Here is a 17,511-nt window from a genome sequence, read left to right on the forward strand (position 1 = left end):
GCTTGCTGCTAGCAGCTGTTTTCATCTAATAGATGTGGTCTTTGTCATTGCAAATACAATATAGCAATAAAGGAACCTATCACTAGCCGCAGACAAAGTGAAAAGGCCTTGCCCTTCTAATAATGAGTTCAAAGTGAGCCTTTCAAAATCACAAAATTGGCTTCTAGTATGGTGCCAATAGTCATTTCTTACCTGCAGTCTTAAGTCTCTCAATAGACTATTTTTGCAGATAGGTCATAGAAGAAAACAGGTTGGCTCCCCCCACCCCCACCCCCCGTTTTGTGTTACAAAAGAAGAGATGCTAGTAGGAATTCAATGAGTGAGAAACCAGCCAGGCCCATTGACCATTTAATTGTTCCTTTGATACTTTAATGTTGGTTGTCTTGGAAAGGGCACTGTCATTAGCCTGACCCACAGGGCAATCAGAATAGGGAGGTTGCTTTCTGATTATTTATCCTTTTAGCATTTATCTTAGACAGAAAAAGAACATGCTTATGGCAATACTAAGAGCTTCTTGACACTGAAGCCTTCCAGACTAAGTGCTGCATCACACATCAATCAGCAACAAAACCAGGTTCATTATCAAATATGCACTCTATGTGAAGGCACAGCCAGTTTCTGACGAATATTTCTGTATGATGCATGCGTTTTCAATCAGCTGTTTTCAGAACGATGCTTAGCAAGACGAAACCTTATGTGCACACCTAAAAATGTAATGTGTGAAGTGACCCCAAGAGGATTCCACAGTGTTTTCATCTATATTACAACACACACACACACACACACACAAACACATATGGCATATTTTAGCCTTATCATAAAATGGCAATGCAGATTCTAACTGTGCCCAGTGAAATTTTACACAGATGAGGGATAGGGAACCTATGTTCCTCCAGAAGTTGCTGGACAACAACTCCCATCATCCTCAGTTATTGAGCATGGCATACTGGCTGGGGAGTTGTAGTCCAACAATATCTGGAAGGCCACAGGTTCCTTGCTGAACCCCAGTACAATTGCTTCTGAATTCTCAGGTAAACGATAGTCAGTTATAGGTCTGACTCTCCAAAATGTTCTTTTTTTAGGACAGTATGAACCCATTTGTAAATAACTGTCTTTTACATTACAAGGTGTGTTTTTTTCCTTGACCTGTACCAGTAATTTCCTTCCATCTTCAAGGAATGTAATGTTCATACATATTTGCATCCTATTAAGCTTTAGCAAGAAGATTTACAATTTTTCAAAGAATGTAGCAAGACATGTGCAAATTCAACTTCTGACGGTGCCTACTCTAGCTCCCACATGTTATCAATGCTGATGATCCCAGCAGATGTTGGAGCGAATCAATTTCAATTCAGCAATTACCCTGGACAGACTCACAATTCACTCTTTAGGTGCCATTTCCTTTAGAAATGGATTCCGCTCTTATTCAGATTAGCAAAAAACACAAAATGAAACCCAGACTGTGTCTTCTGATTTCTGTCTTTTTAAGAATAAGAAATTTGACAATATGAGCCAAGGTGTTAGAGGAGATTAATGCTGTCATAGAAGAAATTTACAGAGCAAGAAATACTGTGAAATTAAACAGCAGACACGGATCGGAAATTAGGAGGGAAATGGATGGGAATGGAAAAGTTGGAGATTAATTTTAGTTTAGTCACCCTTAAATCGGAGGGAGGATTGTCAAATTGTGAGCCAACCTTACAGTTTATACATAGGACTAAGGTAAACAGGGTTTATGGGAAAGCCTCTCTGATTTTGCATGGCATGCATGCAGGAAGAAACTACACCAGTTGTACTTTTGCCTGTCTTGCAACTATTAAAGGGCCCTTTCCACTCTCTAAAAAAAACAAAAAAAAAAACCACCCCCACCAATGAAGCAAAGAATGAAGCAAAGATTATTCCCTATAAAACATCTTAGAAAAGCAGCATTTGAAATCAACTAATATATTTACAGTCCTCATGCAGAAAGTCCCAGTTTTAATCCCCAACATCTCCAAATAGGGCTCAGAGAGACTCCGACTAAAATCCTGAAGAGTCACTGCCAATCCATGAAGATAGTACTGAACTAGATGGAACAGTGGCTTAACTCAAGATAAGGCAGCTTCGTGCTACTACCCCTACCAATGCTACTAACATTACTACTACCCCTAAGTAATACTAGTGACAGTATTACATTTCTATCCCACCTTTTGTTCAAGATTAAGGCATCATGCATGGTATGTTCTGCCCTTTAAACCATCACAACAACTGTGTGAAGTAGGTTACACTAAGAGAAAGTGACAGGCTCAAGATCACCCTGTGAATTTCAAGATTGAGTGGTGGCTTGAAACTGGGGTCTCCCCAGCCCTGCTCTGACCCTCTAGCCATTCATTACATTACGCTGGCTTTCAGAAGTAGTAGTAGCAGCAGCAGCAGCAAAATGATAATAATCCAAAAGGCCTGGTCCTATCCCATTGAAACAAGCTATATAATAAGCAAGGGAGGGAAAGGCTGCCAAGAATAAATGGGGCGGAAGAAGGGAAACAAGCCAATGAAAGAAATGTGAGCAAAGCAAGGCAGAGAGAATGTTTCCTCCACTGAATTCTGAAGTAACCAGCCGTTCCCTTCTGCCGTTGCCAGTACTAGGTGCAACTGTGCCAGCTCCTGAGGTATGATTGGAAATGTGTTCTGTTTCCCACCCCCCTTAATTAAGTTATATGCTTGCAATCTGCTAACTTCCAAGACCTAATTTTGCTCCAAAGGGCTGCTCGCCCACAGCATTTTATTTTCTTCCTCCTTGGAATATTAGTCTTGCAACATTCAGACATCTCTTCTAATGTTACCGCGGAAGTCATTCCACATTGCGTACAGATCATTGGTGTGTATTACAGGAGTTAAGTGGATGCTCATTGCTTTGAAAATCTATCCTGGAGCCTTGATCATTTCTAAAGTTTCCTGCAAAGTAACCCTTTTTTCTACTTGGGTATATTTCTGTATATTTCTGGATGACCACCCCTTCTTATCTGCTAAACTCACTTGCCAATATTTAGTTATTCTATGTTAGCAATGACTTTTATAACTGGTCTGTGAATGAAGCATGTGGCTTATTGCACTGATGTCTAAGGATAATAAAAACAAAATAAAAATAACAGGACTATAGAGAATTCCAGTGAGCTTAAGTCCCAGCACCAAATCAGGATCAAACTCTGAATGTCAGATAGTCAGTCCCTTCACAAAACATTCGACTACTTAAAATAAAAACACAGCTAAGGTGCAGAATTCATCGCTTCTTTTTAGAATTATAAAGTACAGTTCAACCCTAGATGATTAGGAGACTCCCAGTGCTTCACTTCTATACTAAATGGTGCTTTTATACTGTCATTAATTGGAAGATAGATAGGAGAAAGTAAAGGATATTTACATCCCTCCCCCCGCAACAAAAGTAGGGGGAATTGCTTTCCTCCCTTGTCTTTTCTTTTACCAGATATGCAAAATACACCAGACATTTTTTTCCCCTCACATCAGCCACCAGTGCCTCTAAGCCCATAAGCTGCCTGTAGCAAGCTGGCTTCCTCCCTGGTGAGATGGTTAAATTGTCACAGTTGCTGTCGACTGTAGCACAGAAGCCTGGGGTAAAGGGAGAGGAGCTGAGGTATGGGGAAAGAAGCCCTTTAATAATTCAGATGGCAAATATCAATGCAAATCAGCTTTAATTCTGGGAGGTATTCTGGTAATGAAAGCTGAAATGCCATTTCTCAGAATGACATCAGCCCCTGATTCATTCTTCATGACTGTTCTGCCACTTTTGTACGGTAAACAGATTGGTTTGGGATGAGCAAGCAGAGAAGAAAAACAACCGCACCTACTCAGCACAGTCATTGCCCTCTTCGTATTCTGGGATGGTGAGCTTCAAAGCTCGGATGACCACCTTTTGTAGCACGTTCAGGGATTTCAAGTTGGGCACAGTGATTACCAAAGCTAACCAAGCCGTGAATATTTCTACAGCTCAAATGGCAGAACTTTCCTCTGTGGATCAGTCTTGTAATAAGGGTGGGCAGCTGGCAGCACTTGCCAGGGCTCAGGAGCCAACAAGTTTGAGGAAAGACAACACCACTGCCAGAAATTTTTTAAAAAATAATACACTGAATGTTGAGAAGATATGGGAGTGAAATTGGAGGCTCCTTTCTAGTGGTTGTTGGGTTGTTGTTGTTTTTGGGGGGAGATAATTAGATGCCTCTATCTTCAGTTGAACTTCAATTAAAAGGAAAAAAACTGTTTTGCCTGAGGCATTCCTGCATTTCAGGTGTTTAGACTAGATGACCATTGGAGTCCCTTCCAGCTGTACATTTCTATGAAGCTATGGGTCAAACAAAAAGTTGTTCTATCATGACCTTAAATCCATATGAAATTCTTTTAGTTAGCTGTGGGGGAGGAGAGAATTGGCACCATATCCAATTTCTTACTGCGACAGTCAAATTATGGATAAGAAGGGGTGCTTTGTCAACAGTAGCCTCATTCTTCCTGTGCACATATTCTAGTGTTACCTCTTTCTAAGTGACTGGATATATATTGTGAATATTGTTTAACAGATGGGGTTTCCTCAGCTATTAATTTGCACCTATATTTTCATTATGCATTTGCATGCTCTGCAACTTATTGACACTTCCATTACAAGTTCCCTATATTTTTGTTTTTAAATGGAGTAGTTTCTAAGTTGCTGGGCCAAGATGACATGTTCAGCATTTGCCCCAATTAGCTCCCTGTGTGCTTTCTTGAATCACTATTTGTAGCAGAAAGTCAGCTAAGTAGTTCCACTGCCCTGTGACAGTTAGTCTGGGCCGTTCCCATGCTAGTGACCAGATGCTTCTCCTGCATGAGGCAATGGCTTGTGGTGAAAATGCTCATTTGTGCAAAGAAGATTCAAAATACTGTGAGAAAGTGTTCTAAGCAATATATTAAATGTCTAGATAAAGGCCATATCAATATCTAGCATGGGAGGCATTCAGGCTCATTAGCATGAAAAGTAATGTGAAAATGTCATACATATGCTATGTATGAACCATAACAGAAATCAGAGCCACTCCATATGTTTACCTACAATAAAATAGTTAGTTGGAAGATTCCATTCCCATTATTTACTTTCTCAATTCCATTCCATGCAATACCAGTAATAGGACAAACACTGCACCCAACTGTCTGGGACAGGCAATTCAGTGCAAATCAAACCTGTCTAACTGGGCTTATCAAATATATTTGATCCATCTCTTTTTCAACAGTAATAATTCCTTAATCCCATCTAGATAAAATACATATCCACATAGCAATGCTGGTGTGTGTGTGTGTGTGTGTGTGTGTGTGTGTGTGTACGCTCAATAAACAATGGACTTAATACAACCTCCCAAACTTTGTGCAAATAAATTAGGGTGAATGCTCCATAAACAGATTATTGGGAAGAAAACCTAAACTTTTATTCAGCATTTATTCTTTTGGGGTCCATTGGGTCCACTGAAGAAACAATAAATTGTCCTCTAATGTGTTAAGAGTTATGGTCCAGTCCAGGCCAAATCTCGTATTTGCAGGTAATGAGTCATCTGTAAAAGCAAAGAGAAATTCAGGGCACCTTCATTGAAAAAGGGTTACTCTAGTTATCTGTAGTTTGAGTTTAGCACAGCATTTGAGGCTGTGAGTGTTCAGAACTCAATATGACACTTCGATTAGGCAATTCAATGCACTGGGACAAAAGTAGCTTGAGGGGGCTTGTCTCTTTTTCTTTTTTGCTCTTGCAGAGGGGAAAAAATCATCTCTATCAGTTCTTCGACTTTACATTGCATTCAGAGAAAACTAAAAGTTATGCTTTCCCATACACTGGACTCCCCCACAAGGCTTAGTATTAACCTCAGATGTCCCCGGGCAATGCAAAGGTCCAGCATAGACTACAGAGTTGAAAGAATCCATTTCTGACTTTGTCCAGCTGTTTCAAGTGGCACTGCTTATCCCTGCCTCTTCCTAGTAATTTGATGTTGTTAATTTGCTTCCACATACTTGATGGTGATGCCTTTGCTCAAAGTCCTCTCTTCACAAGCTTTTTAATCGTGGTTGGTAATTAGTTGCCTCTGACAAAGTTGCCTCAACTCATAGAGCTGCTTTTGGGACCAGATGAAACTGTTAAGTATACCTGAGCCTTAAAAGCTGCCACTGTAATCTGGTGTGCAGTTTTGTAGATATGATACTAATATCCAGTGTAGTGTAGTGTAGTGTAGTGTAGTGTAGTGTAGTGTAGTGGTTAAGAGCGGTAGTCTCGTAATCCGGGGAACCGGGTTCGCGTCTTCGCTCCTCCACATGCACCTGCTGGGTGACCTTGGGCTAGTCACACTTCTCTGATGTCTCTCAGCCTCACTCATCTCACAGAGTGTTTGTTGTGGGGGAGGAAGGGAAAGGAGAATGTTAGCCGCTTTGAGACTCCTTAGGGTAGTGATAAAGCGGCATATCAAATCCAAACTCTTCTTCATCCCATATTCTGACAGTACTCTGTCAGTCAACCTTCAAAGCATCAGGCAGGGTCTATATGCCCTGTTGGGTAACACACATTTCAGTATGGTTTGATGAGCTACAGCATGAGGGATTTTACCAGCAGGCATCGATAAGGAGCATACATAGGTTTTATTTTTTGTTGCATTGGGTTAGATGCACTTGTATGATGTGCATTTATAGAAGGTAACACGGGGTATTTCCTATATCTTTTGCTTGATGATACAGTTATATTTGATACCATATTTAAAGATTTGGGAATTTTTAGGCTCTCAGTAAGCGTGGATATTATGGTTTTATATTGATGGTCTTTATCATAGTGGCTAGTGCTTTTCAATTACATTGATTGTCACGTCTTTTGAATTGTTTTTACAGACATTCCCTTGGTAAGGGTATGCATTTGACACCTGGTAGGGAGAGCGGTCTGTGTCAGGGTTGAACCAGAGATCCTATTTGTGCAGAGCATTTGTTCCTAACTAAGTTATGGGTTGTTTAAACCCACTGGTTTCAGTATTGTTTAATAGGACGTAAGCCTACAACGCAGGTCTGTTGTTGTTTTTCTTCTCCTTTTGAGACACTGAATATGCTTGCAAACAGTGTGCACCCTTTCCCATCACTAAAGACTATAAAATCCCTGGTGATACACATCACATGTATAATATTCATTCAGCCTGATGACTGATAGTCCATAGGCAACTCCGTATATAGCTGATACATTGTTAAATGAGTCACACAATATTTAATAAGAACCCTTGTGAAAATCCACTTCCATTAAAAAAATACTAATTAAAAACAAGTTTCTGACCCTTGTGGCTAGATATATGGATTTAAAAAATGCAGGGTGCACATGCAAAAGGCTTCATTATTGGGGTATGGGGCAAAATTTATACACATTATATAGAAATTTACCACTTCCTCATGTTTTTTTTAACAATAAAGCATGGAGTTTGTGCACTTTTTCAAAAACAAATGAACATTTCTTAGATAAATGCATAATTTATTTTGAGACGAGATGAATTTATGAAGTAAATTTAAAAGCTTCCATAAATAAGAAAACAGAAGAAAAGAAATGGAGCAAAACATTTAATTACTGCCCTGTCAATGTCTGTTTTTAAAAGCAAATTTCCTATCTTAATTATAATTGCATTCACATAATTGGGATGAGAGATTTCCTTAAAGTTTTTTAAAAGGGTGCAGCCCTCATGCATTCATCACCACTTCTAAATAGTTCCTGAAGATGACCCCCACCCCCCCACTCCGTCACAGGAGGGATACTATGTAGCATCTGTGATGGGATTGTACTGTCCATGATTATGTATTTTCATTCTAAAGGTTTTTGTATATTTTTAAAGAGAGAAAACAAGCCTAACTAGTATCCTCAAAACCTCTCTTTACAGTGAAAAAACTATAGCACGAATAATGAAAATTTGGTTAGCAAGTGCTCGGTCTTCTCCGATACTTATTTTCACTGTAGTTCAAATCTGTGCTGTCGGAAGGTCAGGGTTGCTTGCACAGGCAATTACTCTGGTCTCCTCCTGGTTTTCTTCCTAGCTGCTCTGAATCCTTTCACTTCTGCTCCTGCTGTGCCGGTTGGTTTATCCAGAACCATGCGATTAGAGACAAAAAGCTCTCTCTAGCAATGGATATCTGCCCAGGAAGACATCATTCATTCACCCGAATTGTGGGACTAGCTAACCTTCATGCATGGTACAAAAATACTGGCACTAGATTCTCCAGCAGGGACTTTGAATTACACAGTAAGAACAGCCTTTTGCAAACTGAGGGACTAGGGACCTTTGAGAACGTGCAACGTGTGACTACTAAATAGGCATAGGGGCAGGCAAGAAGCCTGGTTCCTTACTTACACATGTTCAATGTGCTGTCTGTACAAATGCATGTACAGATTATGCACATGTAGGCTCATCTGCCTATTTGGGCACCCTGCTTTATTTTAGAGGCTCCATGCATGCACATTGCATGTGTATTGGTTTTGTGCAAACAGAACACTGAATCTTTGTAGGTTGAGCATGGGGACAGCCTCTCCAATTCTACTTACCAAATGCACATATGCAGCAACATACACACACGGAGGCTGCGTAAACACATACTCATTTGTAGTTCAAAAAAGTAGTTTTCTCAACCTGGAATTGTTCATTCATGTCTTCAATATGCTGCTTTCAATAAAGATTGATTGCAGAGCCTGCTGTCCACAAGGGTGGGTGTGGTTAGTTGTTATGCATTTGAAAACACTCCCCATGTTTAAGTTACTCTCAGTTTTTCCCTTCCTGCACATGCCTCAGATGAAGGAAGAAGGAAGTGGTGATTGTGCTCTTGGTGTATGCCCACCCACAACTGGGCAGGTGTGCATACAGCTCCCATTGCTGGGGCCACCTATGTCTGTTTTCTGATGGACACATTGCAGGGTACTGCATAATAAATCTGCAATGAGCTTGTATTTTCAGAATGAAACTAGTTTCTCAGTAAGTGCTTTTCCGGGGTAAAAAAAAAGAGCAATAAATCTAGTTTGTGTGTGGACTATGTAGAAAATCAAGCACTCATTCTCCATTGATTCTATTATAAAAAGTGTGCATGCAGCCACAAAGGAGTGATAGCATAGACTGAGATGACATCCTCTTTTGCCTGCCAACCGAAGCAATTATAAAGGCATATAAAATATCCACTTCTTCAGCAGTGTTTTGTATGTTTAGGGTAACAGATCCTATGCTAGTACCCTCTCTTATGGCCAAGATTTTTTTACAACGAATATAAAACACATTCATATATGCTATATAAAGAAGTAGGGGGCAAATTAAGAAAGGAAAATGTGTCCTCTGTATTTAACTGCTCCAATTTAAGCATAATTCAACGGGCTTCCCATAAAAATGAAATGGAGAGACTTCCTTCCCTCCCATATCCGTAACATGTATCCTCTTCTGCTTGAACCTGGCAGGCTTTCTTTTCTCAGCAGGTAGGGGAAGATGAGTTGTTATAATAAGAAGGAAAAGTTTAGGATAGCAGCCCCAGGCGTGCTTTCTTAAAAAGAGGGTGGTTTTTTTAATTATTTCATCTCATTTTTAGTTCATTTCCCCCCTCCTGAGTCTCTGGTTCGTTTTCCCTGTATCAAAGCAGAGACTACTGGTAGTTCTTTCTAGGGCTCCCCCTCCCACACCCTTCCCAGGCACCAGAAAAGGCACTTTCAGCCTTGCCCTGGCAAACACCCCTATGCATGCCTTCCTGACGGTACCCAGGAAGTCCTTGAAAGCTTCTGTATGCTTCTCCCTTGCAAGTTCTCCCCATTACCATGAGCAGCAGCACCCTGAGTCGAAAAGCGACTCAACATTTGCCTGCTAGGTTCAATGTTGGCTAGAAAACATGCTGGCAGGAAGGTTTTTTGGGGGGGGGGGTTGGTCGAAACACATACAGGATTCAGAAATAATTGAGCTGGACTCTGAAGTCTCTGAGGTGCAGAAGGAGAGGAAAGACAGAAAGATTAATTCCCTTCCTACTGGAGAACTAAGGCAGTGTTCTGATTTATGACTCACAGGCTTCCCAATCCCTCTCTAAACTGTGCTCTTAAATATGCCCTCATTTCGGGATGCTACAGTCTGTTATATGAAACTAATGAGAAATAGAACTTTATTTGTCACATAGGGCAGCTTGCAGGAGCCCAGAGAGATGAACTGCGCTTTTGTTTCTGTTACTGAGACCTTGATCAGAAAATCGCTTCATGCCTGTTCGATTTCGGGCTCATTCGCACAACCTTTTTTTACACGGGGCAAAGTCCGTATGAGTTAGCTATTTCAGCAGGTCTGGCTTATTGAATGATTCTGCAAGACTGTTTCGTAAAAGGAATAAAACTGCAGACCCCAGATATGCCAATAAACAATTCTGGAGGCCATTACCATAAAGCATAACATCAACAAATGATGCATTTACAGAAATGGGTCTGGGGTTATGAGGCATATAAATCAGATATATTAGATCACAATCCGGCCCTTGGTGTGGTGCATGCTGGGAAGGCACTTGCAGAGCAAGATAGTATTAGATGTCCCAAGCAACTAACCCAAGTAGCATGTTCAGAGGAAATGGCATGTTTTCCATTACAGTGGTACCTCGGGTTACATACGCTTCAGGTTACATACGCTTTAGGTTACAGACTCCGCTAACCCAGAAATATAACCTCAGGTTACAAACTTTGCTTCAGGATGAGAACAGAAATCGTGCTCCGGTGGCACGGCAGCAGCAGGAGGCCCTATTAGCTAAAGTGGTGCTTCAGGTTAAGAACAGTTTCAGGATAAGAACAGACCTCCGGAACGAATTAAGTACTTAACCCGAGGTACCACTGTAATTAATGGGAAATGACAGCAGAGAGATGGAGGAAAACAGAGAAAGGGTTGTAGTTCTTTGAGTGACAGTGCTAGCATCCAATCGGGGAATTTACTAGACTCACATTTTTACTTCCAACTGCGGTGGTTTGGATGGGGGCATAGAAAGAATATATCAGAATAACTTTCAAGTTTTTCTGCTCTTTGAAAATATGTCTGTCTGGCGGCAGCAGCACCGAAAGAGGGTTCACATCAATGTTTGGCCATCTCTGTCCCACCAGTGCTAGATGCTCCTGTTTCTATCAGCTTCCACCAGAGCCCCAAGAAATTCACTTATTATGGCTCTTCTAGATGTTAGTAGTGAAATGCACCTTCTGTGGCTCTGTCCTATGCAGTTCCTCTTGCACAAGGGTGGAGAACATATGACCCTCCAGATATTTGCTGGACCACAATTCCCTAGCCATTGGCCATGCTGCCTGGGGTGGATGGGAGTTGGAGTCCAACACTGGCTGGGTGGTCACTGGTTCCCCACACTTGCTCTAGCTCTGTCCACCTGGTACAGGGAGGGCATCAACCTCCTGCTGAAGCATATTGAATGATCTCTGCTGTTGCACTTCCAACAAGGGGGTGGGAGTGATGGTCTCAATCCCTCCCATCTCCATGCATTCAGTGAACACCATTTTGTTGTGTGGACATGCCTTATGTTAAAAGCCTAGTTCTCACTGACATTTAATAATAATAATAATAATAATAATAATAATAATAATAATAATATTTTTTATTCCCCAGCCACTCTGGGCGGCTTCCAACAAAACACTAAAATGCAATAACCTATTAAACATTAAAAGCTTCCCTAAAGAGGGCTGCCTTCAGATGTCTTCTAAAAGTTTGGTAGTTATTTTTCTCTCTTACATCTGATGGGAGGGCCTGTACCACTTCAGGCTCTGCATTAAAAAACAAAGAAAACACCTCTCTATTTATATAGAAAACTGGATGCCAAGGATAAGAGTTATAGTCTATGTGGGTGGATTTTTTATTTTTATTTTCTGCATATGCAGAATTATTTAATCATGTGAAGCCCCTTCTCTAATCTCAAGCCCAGAGACAGATTTGCCACCTCAGAGGATTAAAGGCCAGGAACACGGGAGCTGAAAAAAGTTCATTTTGGCCACAGCATTCATAGGGAGCAGCACACTTAAGAGCTGTTGTTAATACAGGTAATGGGGACCTTGGAAAGGCTAATCTATTGATCAAGAGTGATTTCAATTATTCTGCTATTGAGCAGATTCATGGGAGAGTAGTCAGGAAAGGCAAAAGGGTCCTGGAGGCAAGACTCTCTTTTTCTGGGCATTTGACAAAAATCAATTCCTTGTCCTGAGTTTTCTGCCTGGGACACAAGCCAAGGAAAGGCAGGCAAGCTAGAAGTTCAGACAAGGAGGAAGAAAAGCAAACAGATGCATTGGATGATAAGAAAGCTTTGTGTTCAGCACATCACAGTATGTGCTTTGTGCTTATCCCTTATCAAATACTTATGGAGGTCCAGAGCATTGCTGTTGTCTGCCGATGTAAATGCAGACCAGTGCATGGGATTTTCTTTTCTTTTCTTTCTTTTTTAAAGATGAGGGCATTTTTGGCTTGGATAGTGTTCCTTCCAATCCAACTAGAGAGTCTAAACAGGAGGAATAGTCCTAACTCAAGCCAAAGGCATCTACCCAGAGATAAATGAGATGTAAGATGGATAAAGCAGATGGACATGTCATTTCAAGCCGGTGGGTCAATGCTGGGAAATCCATCTGTAGCAGATGAAGAAAAAAAGGTGACTGATGGAGCAGCAAGGATAGGAATAAAGTGCAAAGTGCAAAGAAGATAGTTATTAGGGGTAGAGAGATCAGCCTAATTCTGTCCCATTTCATTTTCATTGGCATTCAGTCTACCATCTGCTCCATCCTGTTTTGCATGGACTTTTTAAAAGAATATATGAAATTAGCCATATTGATTTGCATGCTGTCATAGGGAGGGTTATGTTGTTGTTTTGTTGGGCTGCGTACGTAGTAAAGGGGAGCCACACCGGGGTGAAGGCATCCTCTTTTGTTTGTCCCCATGCTAATTTTGATTTGTTGGTTAGCTATTCTAGTTGGGAATGTTTCCTATACAGCTTGGTATCAGTGGTCTATGTTCACTCCTGACAGGTCCCTCCAGTGTCTAGTTATGATGCTCCTAGCTGCTTAGATCAGGTGGCTTATGGGTTCTTTGTAGTGTGAATGTGCATTGTTGGCTTGTAAAATATATAATAGGACCAGTTCTGGAGTTGCTTCTAACCCCTCCCTCTCTCACACACAAATAAAACTCACTGCCATCAACCGACTGCAACCAACCATGCCCTGGTCCCCCCAAACTCTCTAAATGCCAATGAAAACTAAAAAAAAATATAGATGAAGACCCTATCCATGCAATTCTGACACAAAAGCCCATCACATACACTATGTAAAAGAATGGAAGTTTACTATCCCCCTTCTCCCTTCCCCGCTCTCTCGCCCCACCTTTCTTCTCCCCCAACCTCATACTGCCTATAACAGTAGTGTCTCACGTTGAATGTAACTGATCTTTAGAAAGAACTCTGTGAATTGAAAACTTTTGTTGCTGAAGAAAACCTTTAATAAAAAGAATTTTTAAAAAAGAAATTACAAAGCATATATGAAAAATGTAAGCATTATTTGTATTCATGTTTATATACACTTCCCCAAAATAGATATTTTCCAATGCTTTTCAGTGTGCTTTCCCATAAAATATATATTTTGTACACATTTAAACCATAAAATCCATATTTCCATGCATCAAAACTGCATTACAAAATCTGGAGACGTGTGAAATCCAATTGGAAGTTCCAGTATCTTAAGGGCACCAAACAAATTCCTTCTTCATCTCTAACTCTCAGCAAAGGAAAGGTCAATGAATGAGCACAAGAGGTCTTTTGACAACCAGGAGATAAGACTGCATTCATACTGCTTATCCACAGCAATCAGGAAAAGGAAGACCACAGACAGGAGTATAGACCTTTTGTCTATAGCCAAGATAGCTAAGGAATCCACCCTAGCACTCAGCTTTCACATGCCATTGGGGAAGCAACTCTCAGGCCAAATCTAGGAGCATACAATCAACAGATCAGAATCTTTGACACAGCCTTCTGTTGCCCACACAACAACCTGGATGCCTAACACAAACTATGTGAACTAGACAGGACATGCAGTAGTGGTGAGGAATCTGAAATGGATCACATGGCATGGAGAAAATGGATGGAGATTTTTTTCTTCCTCATAATTTGAGGACATCCAATGAAGCTGAATGTTGGAAGATTCAGGACAGATATTGTATTGTTCCATGTATAACATGACCCCATATATAAGACAACCCCTATTTTTTGGACCGCAACATAAAAAATGGGGTGGGGGGGAATTGCACAAAGTTGTTTAACTTTGGGGAGGGGGGATTGCCCAGAGTTGTTGAGCTTTTTTTTTTTGGTGGGGGGCAAATTTCTAAGGAAATAATATTGTCTTATACATGATATTGCATAGTTATGTATGGCCCAACAGACTTTCAAAGAGGTTTTGATAAATTCATGGAGGAGAAGGCTATCAAAGTCTACCAGCCATGATGGCTATAATCTGCCTCCACAGTTGGAGGCAGTAATGCTTCTGAATATCAGTTGCTGGAAACCACAGGAGAGAGTGATGTTGCGCTTGAATCCTGCTTGCAGGTTTCCCATGGGCACCTGTGAAACAGGATGCTGGATGGGCTATTAGCCTGATCCAGAAAGTCTCTTCTTATACTCATACTTTTGCAATAGCTTAAATTATTGCACACCACCCCAATTTCCGAGCGAGATTCCAGGGCTTGTAGGCGCTTACCCAGGGTTCATGTTTCCTTTTGGGAATGAGGCACAGTGGATACTGTGCAGGATATGTGGTTTATTTACATATAGATACAACCAGAGCCTACAAAGGACAGGTTTACAGCATTGACACCCTTAAAAGGTCTTGTTTCTGCCATAGCCACAGCCTTGGTTTCAAACAGAACTCAGACACTGCACTCAAACTCTGTTCTGACTCTCTCTCTCCAGCTTGCTTCTAGGTCACATCACAACTCTAAACTCTGGTTTTCTCCTTCTCTCTGCCTGTGAATTGCCCACCCATTAGCCATATCCCACAGAGCACCTTCCTTTGTTCTCCTTACACCTCACCAGGAGGTTAGTCTGACTATTCCAAAAATTAGAAGCCTTGATTAAATTCTGACACTTGCTGGATCCAGGGATTAGCGGAGTCTGGCACACAACTTAACACCCCAAATTCATAACAATACAAACAACTGGTTTTAATCTCCATGGGCCTCTATTCCCCCAAGACAGAGTTGTAGGAAGCAGATTCTAATAGCTATGAATTTTCTGGTATTCTGATAAAATAAAATTGCAGCATGGATATAGGTAAGTGACTCATAATATGAAGTACGTTTTGTGATATAATTATAACCTTCTGGTAGAATAACCACAGCAGTGATGTAGTCGTTTAAAAGTTGCTTCACACTGAAGACTGCCTTTCTATTACTGTCTTAGTTTTTTTAAGTGTGGCAATCATATTGAGAGAGAGAAAAATTCCACATCTTTTAGCCTTAAACAAAGTATTATCTATTAAGAAGAGCTACAAAATCAGTTTTTGACCTATCCTATGTTTGGATATAGGTATTGCTTGGATGAAAATTGGAACACAGGTTTCAATATTCACTGATGCTCTCAAATGCCATTGCAATGAACAGGGTTGGTTGGTCCTACCATTAGCCAGAGTGAAGGCATTGCCCAAGGCAACAGATTTTGGATCCTCGGTGCACATTACTTAAAACATGGCTAAGTAATTCTTTTTCACAATTGGGATCCAATCTGGCTTGGGGGGAAAGGCATCAAAATGCAGTAGTGTATTTCATAAGAAACAGCAGGATAGATGTGGATTGTGGCTCTTGTCATGTGTACTATAATTCCAAAGCTAGTGGTGGGAGGTCACCAGATGTAGAGTAAGCAGGAGTGTGTGCACAGCCTGGGTGCCATGAAAAGGCAGAAATTTGTTTGCTCTTATTTTTTATTGTATTTTCAATGACAGGGAGGGGGAGAGACGCTTGTGGAATTTTCTGCTTCGGGAGCCGAAACAAATTGGCCGGCCTTAGGTTCTGTACACCTTCACTTGAAGCAGCTGCAATTTGCTGCTCTGCCTCAGGCAGGAAAAAAGTATTGGGCTGACTCATGCTACATCTGCTCTGGGACTTGAGCAATTTTAAGAGAACAGTAGACAAGTCACAGATACAGAGAGGAGGTATCTGAACCAACCTGGAAGATCCAAACAGCCTGGGTACAACACAAATGTAATTAAGGGAGGGGGGGGAATAGTGAGCAGCTATTATCAAGGGAGCTTCTTAGTTATCAGTCATAGGAGTTATTTCCCCAAGGGTCAGGGAAGTGAAGAATATAAACAAAAGAGTGTTCTTTTAGGATATGGCTAGGGAATTGGTATTTAATAGAGCCAAACAAATGTATGCAGCATCAAATTCTGAACTTGATATTATATAAGGGTAAAGTGTGACAATGAATACCTCATACTAACCTTTGCCAGCCTGATGCCAACCACATGTTTTGAATTACAGTCCCAGCTTACACAACTATGCTGGCTGGGAGTTATAGTTCAAAACAGCTGGAAAACATCAGGTTGGCAAAGGCTGTCTTATCCTGTATGTTGCTAGTAGCATTCCTTTTGTATGGTTCTTTCAGGGTTGGGGGAGAAAATTCTATTCAGTTCACATTTAATGGTGAACCCAACCTAATTCACACTTTCTAAAACAATGGGCAAACTAAAGCTCAAACATCCTTCAAAATTTGTGCTTCTCCAAATGCCATTATCTAGCCAAGTAATAGGTACAAAGATGTATATGCTAGGTTAAAGTGCACATAGAATACAAATAACAATACAAAACTGTATTATATTAGGGAAAATTGATTTGCAAAAATGTGTTCATAGGGCAAAATGGAATACAAAAATGTGTATATTTGAAGAAATTTGCACTAAAATGCTGATCATTTCCATGAGAACTTAAAAAAAAAAAAAAATACCACAAGCTGATTTGAAAATGTGAAGAACTGAATTTAAGATTGGACAACAAATGAGAAACTGATGGAAACTGAAATTGACAGATTCACCCATCTCTAGGTTCTTTGAGAGACACTTGTGGCTCATTAATCAGTTCAGATATCATGCTTTGGTTATTTGTGGTTAACTGTTACTTGGTATGCACTTGGTGATATTGAAGCATAAGAAGACACCAAGTGATCTATTGGATCACATTGTGAGCCAGCATACTGATTCCAACCACATCCCAGGATGTATTTCATCCCGGGATGGATTGAGAACCAGGACTATTGTAGTCCTCTACAAAGCTCTCCACTTGCACATCTGAATATGCCATTTTCTATAGGCTCTTTTCTCCACATTAGGTTCTCTGTCATAAGGGCAGATAGGAAAACACTAGTGGAAATGGCAGAGATTAATCTGAGAAGCCTTGTGTTTGAATGCTACCACAGCCATGATCTCACTTGGTTCCCTTTGGAAGTACTAAAGCCCTATTCACTTGTTACGCCCTCCCACTG

At 40.7% G+C, this 17,511-nt stretch overlaps 1 protein-coding gene across 2 annotated transcripts in view; it reads left to right on the forward strand.

Annotated features, from left to right (window-relative positions):
• Positions 1-17,511, forward strand: part of LSAMP (limbic system associated membrane protein) — a 444,446-nt gene that overhangs the window by 290,153 nt on the left and 136,782 nt on the right. The window lies entirely within an intron of this gene.

This window comes from Podarcis erhardii, assembly GCF_964252035.2.
Source record: "Podarcis erhardii genome assembly, chromosome: 4".
NCBI lineage: Eukaryota > Metazoa > Chordata > Lepidosauria > Squamata > Lacertidae > Podarcis > Podarcis erhardii.